The 14,429-nt window shown below is 39.1% G+C and overlaps 1 protein-coding gene and 1 pseudogene across 4 annotated transcripts in view; one reads left to right on the plus strand and one right to left on the minus strand.

Moving 5' to 3' along the window:
* Positions 1-14,429, plus strand: part of LOC309665343 (up-regulator of cell proliferation) — a 102,764-nt gene that overhangs the window by 33,872 nt on the left and 54,463 nt on the right. Inside the window, exon 1 of one of the 3 annotated variants that reach the window (XM_082471546.1) lies at positions 3,109-3,127. The exons of the other annotated variants lie outside the window; for them this stretch is intronic. The gene's annotated coding sequence lies outside the window, so the exon portion shown is untranslated. Of the gene's footprint in view, positions 1-3,108; positions 3,128-14,429 lie in introns of those variants that run through there. 3 annotated transcript variants of the gene reach the window in all.
* Positions 1,796-3,138, minus strand: LOC309665360 (ADP-ribosylation factor 4 pseudogene; annotated as a pseudogene). The gene has a single exon. The product of its transcript is annotated as an ADP-ribosylation factor 4 pseudogene (transcript).

A 14,429-nucleotide genomic window follows, 5' to 3' on the forward strand; every position in this document is an offset into this window, starting at 1 on the left:
TGATATGATTTCAATTTTCTTAAATTTACTGAGACTTGATTTGTGACCCAAGATGTGATCTATCCTGGAGAATGTTCTGTGCGCATTTGAGAAGAAAGTGTAATCTGCTGTTTTTGGATGGAATGTCCTATAAATATCAATTAAATCTATCTGGTCTGTGTCATTTAAAGCTTCTGTTTCCTTATTTATTTTCATTTTGGATGATCTGTCCATTGGTGTAAGTGAGGTGTTAAAGTCCCCCACTATTATTGTGTTACTCTCAATTTCCTCTTTTATAGCTGTTAGCAGTTGCCTTATGTATTGAGGTGCTCCTATATTGGGTGCATATATATTTATAATTGTTATATCTTCTTCTTGGATTGATCCCTGGATCATTATGTAGTGTCCTTCCTTGTCTCTTGTAACATTCTTTATTTTAAAGTCTATTTTATCTGATATGAGTATAGCTACTCCAGCTTTCTTTTGATTTCCATTTGCATGGAATATCTTTTTCCATCCCCTCTCTTTCAGTCTGTATGTGTCCCTAGGTCTGAAGTGGGTCTCTTGTAGACAGCATATATATGGGTCTTGTTTTTGTATCCATTCAGCAAGCCTGTGTCTTTTGGTTGCAGCATTTAATCCATTCACGTTTAAGGTAATTATCAATATGTATGTTCCTATGACCATTTTCTTAATTGTTTTGAGCTTGTTTTTGTAGGTCCTTTTCTTCTCTTGTGTTTCCCACTTAGAGAAGTTCCTTTAGCATTTGTTGTAGAGCTGGTTTGGTGGTGCTGAATTCTCTTAGCTTTTGCTTGTCTGTAAAGCTTTTGATTTCTCCATCAAATCTAAATGAGATCCTTGCTGGGTAGAGTAATCTTGGTTGTAGGTTCTTCCCTTTCATCACTTAAGTATATCATGCCACTCCCTTCTGGCTTGTAGAGTTTCTGCTGAGAAATCAGCTGTTAACCTTATGGGAGTTCCCTTGTATGTTATTTGTCGTTTTTCCCTTGCTGCTTTCAATAATTTTTCTTTGTCTTTAATTTTTGCCACTTTGATTACTATGTGTCTTGGCGTGTTTCTCCTTGGGTTTATCCTGTATGGCACTCTCTGCGCTTCCTGGACTTGCGTGGCTATTTCCTTTCCCATGTTAGGGACGTTTTTGACTATAATCTCTTCGAATATTTTCTCTGGTCCTTTCTCTCTCTCTTCTCCTTCTGGGACCCCTATAATGCAAATGTTGTTGCGTTTAATGTTGTCCCAGAGGTCTCTTAGGCTGTCTTCATTTCTTTTCATTCTTTTTTCTTTAGTCTGTTCCGCAGCAGTGAATTCCACCATTCTGTCTTCCAGGTCACTTCTCCGTTCTTCTGCCTCAGTTATTCTGCTATTGATTCCTTCTAGTGTAGTTTTCATTTCAGTTATTGTATTGGTCATCTCTGTTTGTTTGTTCTTTAATTCTTCTTGGTCTTTGTTAATCATTTCTTGCATCTTCTCGATCTTTGCCTCCATTCTTATTCCAAGGTCCTGGATCATCTTCACTATCATTATTCTGAATTCTTTTTCTGGAAGGCTGCCTATCTCCACTTCATTTAGTTGTTTTTCTGGGGTTTTTTCTTGTTCCTTCATCTGGTACATAGCCCTCTGCCTTTTCATCTTGTCTGTCTTTCTGTAACTGTGGTTTTTGGTCCACAGGCTGCAGGATTGTAGTTTTTCTTGCTTCTGCTGTCTGCCCTCTGGTGGTTGAGGCTATCTAAGAGGCTTGATGGGAGGTTCTAGTGGTGGGTAGAGCTGACTGTTCTATTCATTGAGTTTGATGAGTTTTCCAAAAACTCTTAATGAAGACATGTTCACCAATATACAGTAAAACATCAGCAGAACTATCATATACTGAGCAAAGAGTCTGGCTGATACCCAAAGCAACATGCAACATAAAAAAGATACAATATAAAGGAAGACAATCTGCTGAGTATTAAAAATCATCTCAATATGAACTCTTTGCAGCTAGCACAGAATTAATTAGCTATCAAATCCAAACCACACCAAGGTAAGCTTGGCTGATAGAAGCCAGGAGTCAATAATGGGGGGGAAATATAAGTTCCTCAGTGCAAAAGATCTGAATGGTGTTTTGGAGCATTTCCCTGGCTGGTACAAACAGTATTAAAAAATCTTTTTGGCAAGGGAGAAAAATAAATACAAATGGAATGCTACATTTTTTAAATCAGCAGACTGTCCCAGGAATGATAAAGGTATCAATAAAGTAGCAAGGGGATAACTTTAAAACATTATTTGCTGTGGGCTCAGAAAAACATTCAAAATGGATTGATTTAAAGGTGTCACATTAGCTATGTCTAAGTGTTTAGGTTTAAGGGAAGTAAAATTAAAAGAGGACACTTTTTATTTCCCAAGTTCAGGAGAATCTCTTTAAAACCAAGCATATTGCTAAATGGCAACATTATACTTGGTAAACAATAACTGGCAACAAAATAAGTTTAAACGCTGTAATATTCTGCCCAAACCAGTCCCAGATACTGTTTAATAACCAAGATGCAAACTAATTTTGTTGTAACAAGCCTAGACCAGTTCTATCAAATGTGTCCTTGGTTAACTATCTAGTTTCATTTAACGTTTTGAAAGCTCATTTGACAGCCAGTGAAGTCCCTCCTGCAGACCGGTTCCTTGTGTAGCACAAGTGGCTTGAACATACCATGTTCTGTTACGAAGAGACTGAAGACCTAATTTACCCGTCATTTCCCTAATGGCCGTAGCATTTGGCAAATCCTGTTTGTTTGCAAAAAGCAGCAACGCTGCATCTCGCAACTCATCCTCCTGAAGCATTTTCTGCAGCTCTTCTGCTCCTTCCTGAATTCTTTCATGATCAGTGCTATCTACCACAAAAATAAGACCCTGGGTATTTTGGAAGTAATGCCTCCAGGGAGGCCTAATTTTATCTTGACCATCAACATCCCATACTGTGAAACAAATGTTCTTATATTCTACTGTTTCCACATTAAAACCAGTGGTAGGAATGGTGGTGACTATCTCTCCTAACTTCAGTTTATACAGAATGGTCATCCTGCCAGCAGCATCCAATCCAACCATCAAAATACACATCTGCTTCCTGCCAAAGAGATGGGAGAAGAAGGAGAAGAAGGTGAAACCCATGGTGGTAGTGGCACTTGCGATGGGCAGGCGCAGAAGGGGTTTAGGGCGTCCCTGGGCCTTCTTTCATGCTGCTGGCAAACTCAGGAGGAAAGAGGAGCTGAGGGTGGCAAGCACAGCCCGCTAACTGGTGTGTAGGCTGGAGCTGCCCTCCGGGACAGGAATTAGCGGGGTGATGACCTGCTCGATGACTGGCGGGGCAGCTCTGGCTCTGGTGTTAAATCTTCAGCTGTGCCATGTCACATGGCAGCCGCGGTGACTCTGGCAGCGGCCCGGCCCCTCCAACGTGGAAAGAATCGCGTCACCGCCACCCCTCCCCCTCCCCTAGTTTTAAAAAGTTAGGTTGTTTCCAGTGATTTTGCAATTATACAAAATACCTTGATGAACCTCTTGGTACATAAATCTATTTGCCCATATCTGATCATTTCATGAAAGAAAAAAGCTTTTGAACTCTTTTTCTGGCACTCCAGTTATGTTTCTGTTGCTAAAAATTCTTTCAGCTTTGTTGCCATACATGGTAGTTTTCTCTCTGAACTCTAAATTTCTGTTTGAGCCTTATAATGATTTTATTAAAGATTCCTTTTATCTTTAAAAAATATTTAATAGGCTTAGTATCGGAAGTGAACAAGTAAAGCTTCCTAGGCTAAGACTCAGTTTCTTTACAGTTTTTTCTTGTAGTTGATTTCTAATATTATAGCGTTGTGGTCAGAAAAAGATGATTGATATGATTTCAATTTTCTTAAATTTACCGAAGCTCACTTTGTGGCCCAGCATGTGATCAATCCTGGAGAATATTCCATGTGCACTTGAGAAGAATGTGTATTCTGCTGCTTTTGGATGGAATGCTCTATAAATATCAATTTAGTCCATCTGGTGTAATGTGTCATTTAAGGCCTGTGTTTCCTTATTGATTTTCTGTCTGGATCATCTGTCCATTGATGAAAGTAGGGTGTTAGAGTCCTCCACTATTATATATATTGTTACTGTTGATTTCTCCTTTTATGGTTGTTAGTATTTGCCTTATAAATTGAGGTGCTCCTATGTTGGGTGCCTATATATTTCCAATTGTTATAGCTTCTTGGATTGATTTCTTGATCATTATGTAGTGTCCTTTTCGTCTCTTGTAACACTCTTTATTTTAAAGTCTATTTTGTCTGATATGAGTATTGCTACTCCAGCTTTCTTTTGATTTCCATTGGCATGGAATACATTTTCCACCCCCTTACTTTCAGTCTGTATGTGTCCCTTGATCTAAAGTGGGTCTCTTGTAAACAGCATATATACGGGTCTTGTTTTGTATCCATTCAGCCAGTCTGTGTCTTTTGGTTGGAGCATTTAATCCATTTATGTTTAAGGTAATTATCAATATGTATGTTCTTATTGCCATTTTGTTAATTGTTTTGTATTTGTTTTTGTGTTTTTTCTTCCCTTCCTCTTTCATTCTCTTCTCTTGTGATTCGATGACTAACTTTAGTGTTGTGTTTGGATTGCTTTTTCTTTTTTGTGTGCGTATCTATTGTAGATTTTCAGTTTGCTGTTCCCATGAGGTTTTGATATAGACGTCTGTATATAAACAACAATATAGATTGTTTTAAGTTGCTAGTCTTTTCATTTCAAATGCATTTCCGATATCCTGCATTTGTGCTCTCTTCTTCTCACAATTGCTGATTTTGATGTCATATTTGTGTGCAGATGATTTCCTACCTTTACTGTATGTTTGCCTTTACCAGTGAGCTTTTCATTCATAATTTTCTTGTTTCTAGTTGTGGCCTTTTCTTTTCCACCTAGAGAAGTTCCTTTAGCACTTGTTGCAAAGCTGGATGGTGGTGCTGAATTCTCTTAGCTTTTGCTTGTCTGTAAAGCTTTTGATTTCTATGTTGAATCTGAATGACAGCCCTGCTGGGCAGAGTATTCTTGGTTGTAGGTTCCTCCCTTTCATCAGTTTAAGTATATTGTGCCACTCCCTTCTGGCCTGCAGAGTTTCTGCTGAGAAATCACCTGACAACCTTATGGGAGTTCCCTTGTATATTGTTTGGTGCTTTTCCCTTGTTGCTTTTAATATTTTTTCTTTGCCTTTAATTTTTGTCAGTTTGATTACTATCTGTCTCAGTGTGTTCCTCCTTGGGTTTATCCTGGCTGGGACTCTCTGCACTTCCTGGACTTGGGTGACTGTTTCCTTTCCCATGTTAGGGAAGTTTTCAGCTATTATCTGTTCAAATATTTTCTCAGGCCCTTTCTCTCTCTCTTCTCCTTCTGGGACCCCTATAATGCAAATGTTGGTGCATTTCATGTTTTCCCAGAGGTCTCTTAGACTGTTCTCATTTCTTTTCATTCTTTTCTCTTTATTCTGTTCTGCGGCAGTGATTTCCACCATGCTGCCTTCCATGTCACTTATCTGTTCTTCTGCCTCTGTTATTCTGCTATTGATTCCTTCTAGTGTATTATTCATTTCAGTTATTGTATTGTTCATCTCTGTTTGTTTTTTCTTTAGTTCTTCTAGGTCTTTGTTAAACATTTGTTATGTCTTCTCTATCTGTGCCTTCATTCTTTTTCTGAGATCTTGGATCATCTTTACTATCATTACTCTGAATTTTTTTCAGGTAAGTTGCCTATCTCCACTTCACTTAGTTGTTCTTTTGGGGTTTTATCTTGTTCCTTTATCTGGGACATATTCCTCTGTCATCTCATTTTGTCTCATTTTTGTGATTGTGGATTTGTTCCGCAGGCTGCAGTGTTTTAGTTCTTCAAGCTTCTGCTGTCTGCCCCCTGGTGGATGAGGCTGTCTAAGAGGCTTATGCAGGCTTCCTGGTGGGAGGGACTGGTAGCTCCCCACTGGTGGATGGAGCTGGGTCTGGTCCCTCTGGTGGGCAGGGTCGTGTCTGGGTGTGTGTTCATTATCGGGCAGCTGTGTACTCAGGAAGACTTTAGGCAGCCTGTTTGCTGATGCGTGGGGCTGTGTTCTCACCCTGTTGGTAGTTTGGCTTGAGGCATCCCAGCCCTGGAGGCTTCAGGCTGTTGGCTGGGACCAGGTCTTGGTGAGAAAATGGCACCCTCCTAGAGGGCCCACACCAATGAGTACTCCCCACAACTACTGCTGCTAGTGGCCTTGTCCCCACAGTGAGCCACAGCCGGCCCCCCCACCTCTGCAGGAGACCCTCCAACACTAGCAAGTAGGTCTGGCCCAGTCTCTTATGATGTCACTGCTGTTTTCCCTGGGTCCTGGCACACATGAGACCCTGTGTGCACACTCCAAGAGTGGAGTTTCTGTTCCCCCCAGTCCTGTGGAATTCCTGCAGTCAAACCCCACTCACCTTCAAAGCCAGACTCTCTGGGGGCTCCTCCTCCCATTGCCAGACCCCCAGGCTGGAGAGCCTGAAGTGGGGCTCAGAACTTTCACCCCTACAGGAGAACTTCTGTGGTATAATTATTTTCCTGTTTGTGGGTCGCCCACCTAGTGTGTATGGGGTTTGATTTTATTGCAGTCTTGCTCCTCCTACTGTTTAGTGGCTTATTTTTTTAAAAATTTATTTATTTATTTGTTTATTTGGCTGTACTGAGTCTTAGTTGCGGCACACGGGATCTTTGTTTCTGCGTGAGGGATCTTTAGTTGCAGCATGTGGGATCTTTTAGTTGTGGCATGCAGGATCTTTTACTTGTGGCATGCAGGATCTAGTTCCCTAACCAGGGATCAAACCTGAGCCCCCTGCACTGGGAGCACAGAGTCTTTTTTTTTTTTTAACATCTTTATTGGAGTATAATCGCTTTACAGTGGTGTGTTAGTTTCTGCTGTATAACAAAGTGAATCAGCTATACATATACATATGTCCCCATATCTCCTCCCTCTTGCGTCTCCCTCTCACCCTCCCTATCCCACCCCTCTAGGTGGTCACAAAGCACTGAGCTGATCTCCCTGTGCTATGTGGCTGCTTCCCACTAGCTGTCTATTTTACGTTTGGTAGTGTATATATGTCCATGCCACTCTCTCACTTTGTCCCAGCTTACGCTTCCCCCTCCTCATGTCCTCAACTGCTGACCCACCAGGGAAGTCCCTGTGACTTCTTTGTTTTTGGATGTAGGGTATCTTTTCTGGTAGGCTGCAGTGTTTTTGTTTGTTTGTTTTTTGTTTGTTTTGTCGATTGTTGTTCAGCAGTCAGCTGTGATTTTGATGTTTCCATAAGAAGAAGTGAGCTCATGTCCTTCTACTCTGCCATCTTGTCTCCTCCTCCTCCTCCAAGAGATACTTTCTTGAAGGAAATTAAAAGTGCTACTCCAGTGAACACACGAATGAAACAGCCTGATTGCTGATATGGAGATGGTTTTAGTGGTCTGGATAGAAGATCAAATCAGCCACTACATTTCCTTAAGCCAACTAAACCAGAGCAAGGTCCTAACTCTCTTAAATTCTGTGAAGGCTGAGAGAGGTGAGGAAGCTGCAGAAGAAAAAGTTGAAACTAGCAGAGGTTGGTTCATGAGATTTAAGAGAATAAGCCATCTTCATAACTTCAAAGAGCAAGGTAAGGCAGCAAGTGCTGATGCAGAAGCTGCAGCATCTTATCCAGAAAATCTAGCTAAGATATTAATGAAGGTGGCTACACTAAATAACGAGTGAATCAGTGTAGATGAAACTGCCTTATATTGGAAGAAGTTGCCATCTAGGGCTTTTAAGCTAGAGAGGAGAAGTCAATTCCTGGCTTCAAAGCTTCAAAGGACAGGCTGATGTTCTTGTTGGGGGCTAATGCAGCTGGTGACTTTAGGTTGAACCCAATGCTTATTTACCATTCTGAAAATCCTAGGGCCTTTAAGAATTTGCTAAATCAACTTTGCCTATGCTCTATAAACAAAACAACAAAGCCTGCACGACAGCACGTCTATTGACAACATGGTATACTGAATATCTTAAGCCCACTGTTGAGAACTACAGCTCAGAAAAAATGATTTCTTTCAAAATACTGCTTCTCATTGACAATGTACCTGGTCACCCAAGAGCTCTAGTGGAGATGTATAATGAGATTCATATTGTTTTCATGCCTGCTAACACAATATCCATCCTGCAGCCCATGGATCAAGGAGTCATTTTGACTTTCAAGTCTTATTAAGAAGTACATTTCATAAGGCTATAGCTGCCATAGAAATTCCTCTGATAGATATGGGCAAAGTAAATTGCAAACCTTCTGGAAAGGATTCACCATTCTAGATGCCATTAAGAACATTTGTGATTCATGGGAAGAGCTCAAAATATCAACATTAACAGGGGTTTGGAAGAACTTGATTCTAACCTTCATGATGAGTTTGAAGGGTTAAAGACTTTAGTGGAGGAAGTAACTGCAGATGTGTTATAAACAGCAAGAGAACTAGAATTAGAACTGGAGCCTGAAGATGTGACTGAATTGTTGCAACCTCATGATAAAACTTTAACGGATGAGGAGTTGCTTCTTATGAATGAGCAAAGAAAATGCTTCTTTGAGGTAGGGTCTATTTGTGGTGAAGACTCTGAAGATTGTTGTAATGACAACAAAAGATTTAGAATGTTGCATAAACTTAGTTGATAAAGCAGCAGCAGGGTTTGAGAGGAATGATTCCAATTTTGAAAAAAGTTCTACTGTGGATAAAGTGCTCTCAAACAGCATTGCACGCTACAGAGAAATTGTTCATGAAAGGAAGAGTCAATCGATGCGGCAGACTTCACTGTTGTCTTATTTTAAGAAATGGCCACGGCCACCCCAGCCTTCAGCATCCACCACCCTGATCAGTCAGCAGCCACCAACACCAAGGCAAGACCCTCCACCAGCAAAAAGATTATGACTTGTTGAAGGCTCAGATGATGGTTAGCATTTTTTAGTAATAAAGTACGTTTTGCTTTTAGAATTGACATCTTTGCTGTATTTTTTAAATTAATTAATTAATTTATTTATTTTTGGCTGCATTGGGTCTTCGTTGCTGCACACAGGCTTTCTCTAGTTGCAGTGAGCAGGGGCTGCTCTTCGTTGCAGTGCACGGGCTTCTTATTGCGGTGGCTTCTCTTGTTGCAGAGCATGGGCTCTAGGCGCATGGGCTTCAGTAGTTGTGGCACATGGGCTTCAGTAGTTGTGGCTTGGGGGCTCTACAGAGTGGGCTTCAATAGTTGTGGCACACGGGCTTAGTTGCTCCACGGCATGTGGGATCTTCCTGGACCGGGGATAGAACCCGTGTCCCGTGCATTGGCAGGTGGATTCTTAACCACTGCTCCACCAGGGAAGTCCCTGAAGCATGTTTTAATATAGGTATGGACATTGTTTTTTAAAAAAACATAATGCTACTGCACACTTGATAGACTATAGTATAGTAAACATAACTTTTATATGCACTGGGAAGCTAAAAAATTTGTGTGACTCACTTTATTGCAATATTCACTTTATTGCTGTGGTCTGGAACCAAGCCTGCTATATCTCTGAGGTATGCCCGTGAATCAAATGTTCAGATGGGAGTGACTTGTGGTAATTGACATAGTAGCTTGATTGAACCAAAACCCTCCCACAGATAATAATTACAAAATATGGGGAAAATTCAAAAAAATTATTTGAAGGCCCTGGAGACAAACAAAAGCAAGTAGAAGTTGGAGGGAAGTCTACCCTTGAACAGCCCAGGGCAGGGTTTACATTACCCTGGCTCTTTGCCTGTAGGGAAGCTGAAAGCTGAAGTGTCAATGGACAGAAGTCCAGAAATCATGGAGAAATCCTGGGGTAGGGCCATGCTGAGGGAGTGAATCCCCAAACTGTATATAAACTCCTCCCAGATTCTCACTGGATAGCTGAGACCTGGGGCCTAGGCTGCATCGAGCCCATTGCGTGGAGGACATTCTGGAGGTAGCACCTAGCCTTCCTATGGACCTCAGTAACTGTTGGCTTCTTGTCTTTTTGGCTCAAGAAATCTGCTTTCATTTATATGAAAATGATTCAATTTATACAGAATTCTAGGAAATGCAAAATAAACTATAGTGATAGCAGGTTAATGTTTGAAGAAGATGGGGGAGAGGGAAGAGGGAAGGATTACTAGGGACATGAGGAAACTTTGGAGGTGATATGTTCATTATCTTGATTGTGGTGATTTTGTGTGTTTATGCATATATCAAAACATGAAATTACATACTTTATGTGCAGTTTATTTATTGTATGTCAGTTATACTTCAATAAAGCTATAGTTTTATAAAAACGTACAGGGAGTTGAAAGCAAATGGATGGGAAAGATATATCATGCAAACTCTAAACATATGAAGGCTGGAATATCCACACGTCAGTATTTCCAGAATTAAAGCAGAGCATTTAATAGTGGAAAAAGGATTAATTTGTCAGGAAGCTATAACAATGATAAATGTCTATGCTCCTAATAATTGAACTTCAAAATATATAAAGCAAAAACTGACAGAAATGAAAGGAAAAATGGGCATATCCACAACAAGAGTTGAAGATTTTAACTCCCCTCTTTCAGTAAATGATAGAACAGCTAGGCAAAAAGTCAGGTACAATACAAGACTTGAACGCCACCACCAATGACTTTGACTTAATTGACATTTATAGAACACTTCACCCAATAACTGCAGAATACACATCTTTTCAAGTGCACAGGAAACATTCACTGAGATAGACCACTCTGTGGTCTGAATGTTCGTATCCCTCACATATTCATATGTTGAAGCCCAATATAATGGTGATGGGACTTGGAGCCTTTTGAAGGTGCTTAAGTCATAATGGTGGAACCCTCATGAATGAGATTAGTGCTCTTATAAGGAGATACCCCAGAGAGCTTCCTAGCCCCTTCCGTCATGTGAGGACACAGTGAGAAGGCACTGGCTGTGAACCAGGAAGAGGGCCTTCACCAGAATGGGGCCTTGCTGAAGACTTGATCTTGGACTTTGCAGCCTCTAGTGCTGTGAGAAATAAATATCTGTTTATAAGGTACCCAGCTGATGGTATTTTGTTATAGCAGTCTGAACAGACTAAGACAGACTCTGGTCTGGGCCATCAAACAATAAAATTCAAAAGTCTGAGTTCTCACAGACTGTGTTTTTTTACCATTATAAAGTTAAACTTGAAAAGCCCAAATATTTGGAAGTTAACACAGTTCTAAATAATGCACAAGGAAAAATCAAAACTCAAAATTATTTTTAACTGACCAGTAATAAAAACACAATATTTCAAAGTTTGTGGGATGTAGCTAAAGTTAAGGTAGATTATTACATTGAGATAATATTTAATCATCCCTGAATGCTTAGGAAAAACCTGCTTGGTCATGATGTGTTATTCTTTTAGAATAGATTGCTAGATTTCACTTAGGATTTTTGCATTTAAGCTCACAAGTCTGGTATCCGGTTTTCAGTGTTTGTACTATTTTTGTCTGATTTTGAAATTAAAGGTTACACTATCATCAAAGAATAGTTTGGAAGATTTCCATCATTTTTTCTCCTCTGTTCTCATTCTCTGATCATAATGTAAGAGAATGGTCTCACAATAAAATGATGTAGTAAAAGCTCTTCCATAAAATGCTGAACTGGTATCATTTTTAGGGTTAAAATATTTTCAAATTATTCCATACTTGTTGGTCTATTCAGGTTTTCGCTTTTTGTGAGACAATTTTATTAACTTACCTTAAAATAATCCATTGTTTTTTATATGCATTGAGATAAAATTTAAGACAGCAGTTTATAATTTTTAAAAATTTCTTCCAATGTAGTTAGGTGCTTACAAGTTGTAACTTTTATTAATACTATATATTCCTCTTTGTCCCTCTTAATGCTTCTCACCTTAAATAACATACCTATTTTTTTGTTGCTGTTGTTAGCATTTGTCTGGCTTATATTTTCCTATCCATTTATTTTCAGATTATTATGGTAATTCTTTTGAACTCTATTTCTTAAAACAGGGTGTCAATAGATTTTTACATTCTTTTATTTAATTCAATACATTATATTTTCCGTAATAATTTCTTTTTGATGCAAACTTTATTTAAAAGTGAGTTTCTTAAATACATGCACCCCAGTGTTCATAGCAGCACTATTTATAAAAGCCAAGACATGGAAGCAACCTAAATTTCCATTGACAGATGAATGGATAAAGAAGATGTGGTACATATACACAATGGAATATTACTCAGCCACAAGAAAGAATGAAATAATGCCATTTGCAGCAACATGGATGGACTTAGAGATTATCATAGTAAGTGAAGTAAGAGAGAGAAAAACAAATATCATGTGATATCACTTATATGTGGAATTTAAAATATGATACAAATAAACTTATTTACAAAACAGAAACAGACTTACAGACATAGAAAACAAACGTGGTTACCAACAGGAAAAGTGGGGTGGTGGGGGGAGGGAATTAGGAGTTTGGGATTAGGAGATACAAACTACTATATATAAAATAGATAAACAACAAGGTCCTACTGTATAGCACAGGGAACTATATTCAATATCTTGTGGTGAATTATAATGGAAAAGACTATGAAAAAGAATATATATCTGAATCACTTTTGTGTACACCAGAAACTAACTTCAAAAAAAAAAAAACCCCTCAATTAAATGAAGTGAGTTTCTTAATTTCTAAACATAGAAATATTATTAAGTTGTCTTATTAATTTCTAATTTAATTACATTGTGGTCAGAGATGTGGTCCATATTGTTTTAATCCGAAACATTTTGAGAATGACTTTATAGACATATATATGGTTAATTTAAAAAATTGATATAAAATTCACATACTGTAAAATTCAACACTTAAAAGTATACGATTCCATTGTTTTTAGTATACTTACAAGATTATGCAAACATAACCTCTAGTAATTCCAGAACATTTTCATCAGCCCCAAAAGAAACCACAGACCCACTAGAAGTCACTGTCAACCCCCCCACCAGCCCTTTGCAACTGATCTATTTCCTGTCTCTATGGATTTGCCTATTCTGGATATTTCATATAAATGGATCATAAAATATGTGGCCTTTTGTCTCTAGTTTCTTTTACTTATCATAATGTTGTTTTTTGTTTTTAAAGTATTTGTTTTTATTTATTTATTTATGGCTGTGTTGGGTCTTCGTTTCTGTGCGAGGGCTTTCTCTAGTTGCGGCAAGTGGGGGCCACTCTTCATCGCGGTGCGCAGGCCTCTCACTATCGCGGCCTCTCTTGCTGCAGAGCACAGGCTCCAGACGCGCAGGCTCAGTAATTGTGGCTTACGGGCCTAGTTGCTCCGTGGCATGTGGGATCTTCCCAGACCAGGGCTCGAACCCGTGTCCCCTGCATTGGCAGGCAGACTCTCAACCACTGTGCCACCAGGGAAGCCCTATCATAATGTTTTTAAGGTTCATCCATTTTGTAGCATGTATGAGTACTCCATTCCTTTTTATGGCCAAATTTATATTTTTATATATATATATATATATATATATATATATATATAGTTTATCAGTGATGGAAATTTGTTTTTTTCCCACTTTTTGGCTATTATGAATAATGGTACTACGGACATTAGTCTATAAGTTTTGGTGGGGATTTATGATTTTATTTCTTTTGAGTAGAAATTTATTTCTCTAAAAGTAGAATTGCTAGGTCCTATGGCAACTCTGTGTTTAATTTTTTGAGGAACTGTCAAACTGTTTCCCAAGTGGCTGCACTATTTTACATTCCCACAAGCAGTGTATGAGGGTTCTGATTTCTCCATACCCTCACCAACACTTATTGTTCTTTGTCTGTTGGGGAAACAGTGCTGTTGGGGAAACCCAAGATGGAAAGCAGAGTATGACAAATGAATCTAACTGTATTATAAATGTATGACATTCCACACTTGAAAAGGGTAGAAAAGAGCTAACTGATAGAACTTTGAACAACAGTGTTCTGACTGAATATTGTAAGGCTACTAATAAAAAGAACTGTATAATACATAAACACTGACTTGGGTTGTTAAATTTATTTCTCACATCCTATAACCCACAGGAAATGGGTTAGCAATTCTGAAACTACTTTACATATATGACAAATAGGTAAATATATATATATTATGATAACGAGAGTCATGTTTCTTACTGTCAGAGAAAGAAGTTACAGATACACAAAGGAAAAATTCTATGCTGTTGTAGTGGATTAGATTCTTTTTTTTTTTTTTAATTTTTAGCTACGCTGGCTCTTTGCTTCATTGCCACGCACACCCTCTTTGTTACGACACATGAGCTTCTCTAGTTGCGGTGTGTGGGCTCCAGAGCATGCGGGCTCAGTAGCTGAGGCGTGAGGGCTTAGTTGTCCCACGGCATGTGGGATCTTAGTACCCCGACC

The sequence above is a fragment of the Balaenoptera physalus genome (genome assembly GCF_965194825.1).
Source record: "Balaenoptera physalus genome assembly, chromosome: 8".
NCBI lineage: Eukaryota > Metazoa > Chordata > Mammalia > Artiodactyla > Balaenopteridae > Balaenoptera > Balaenoptera physalus.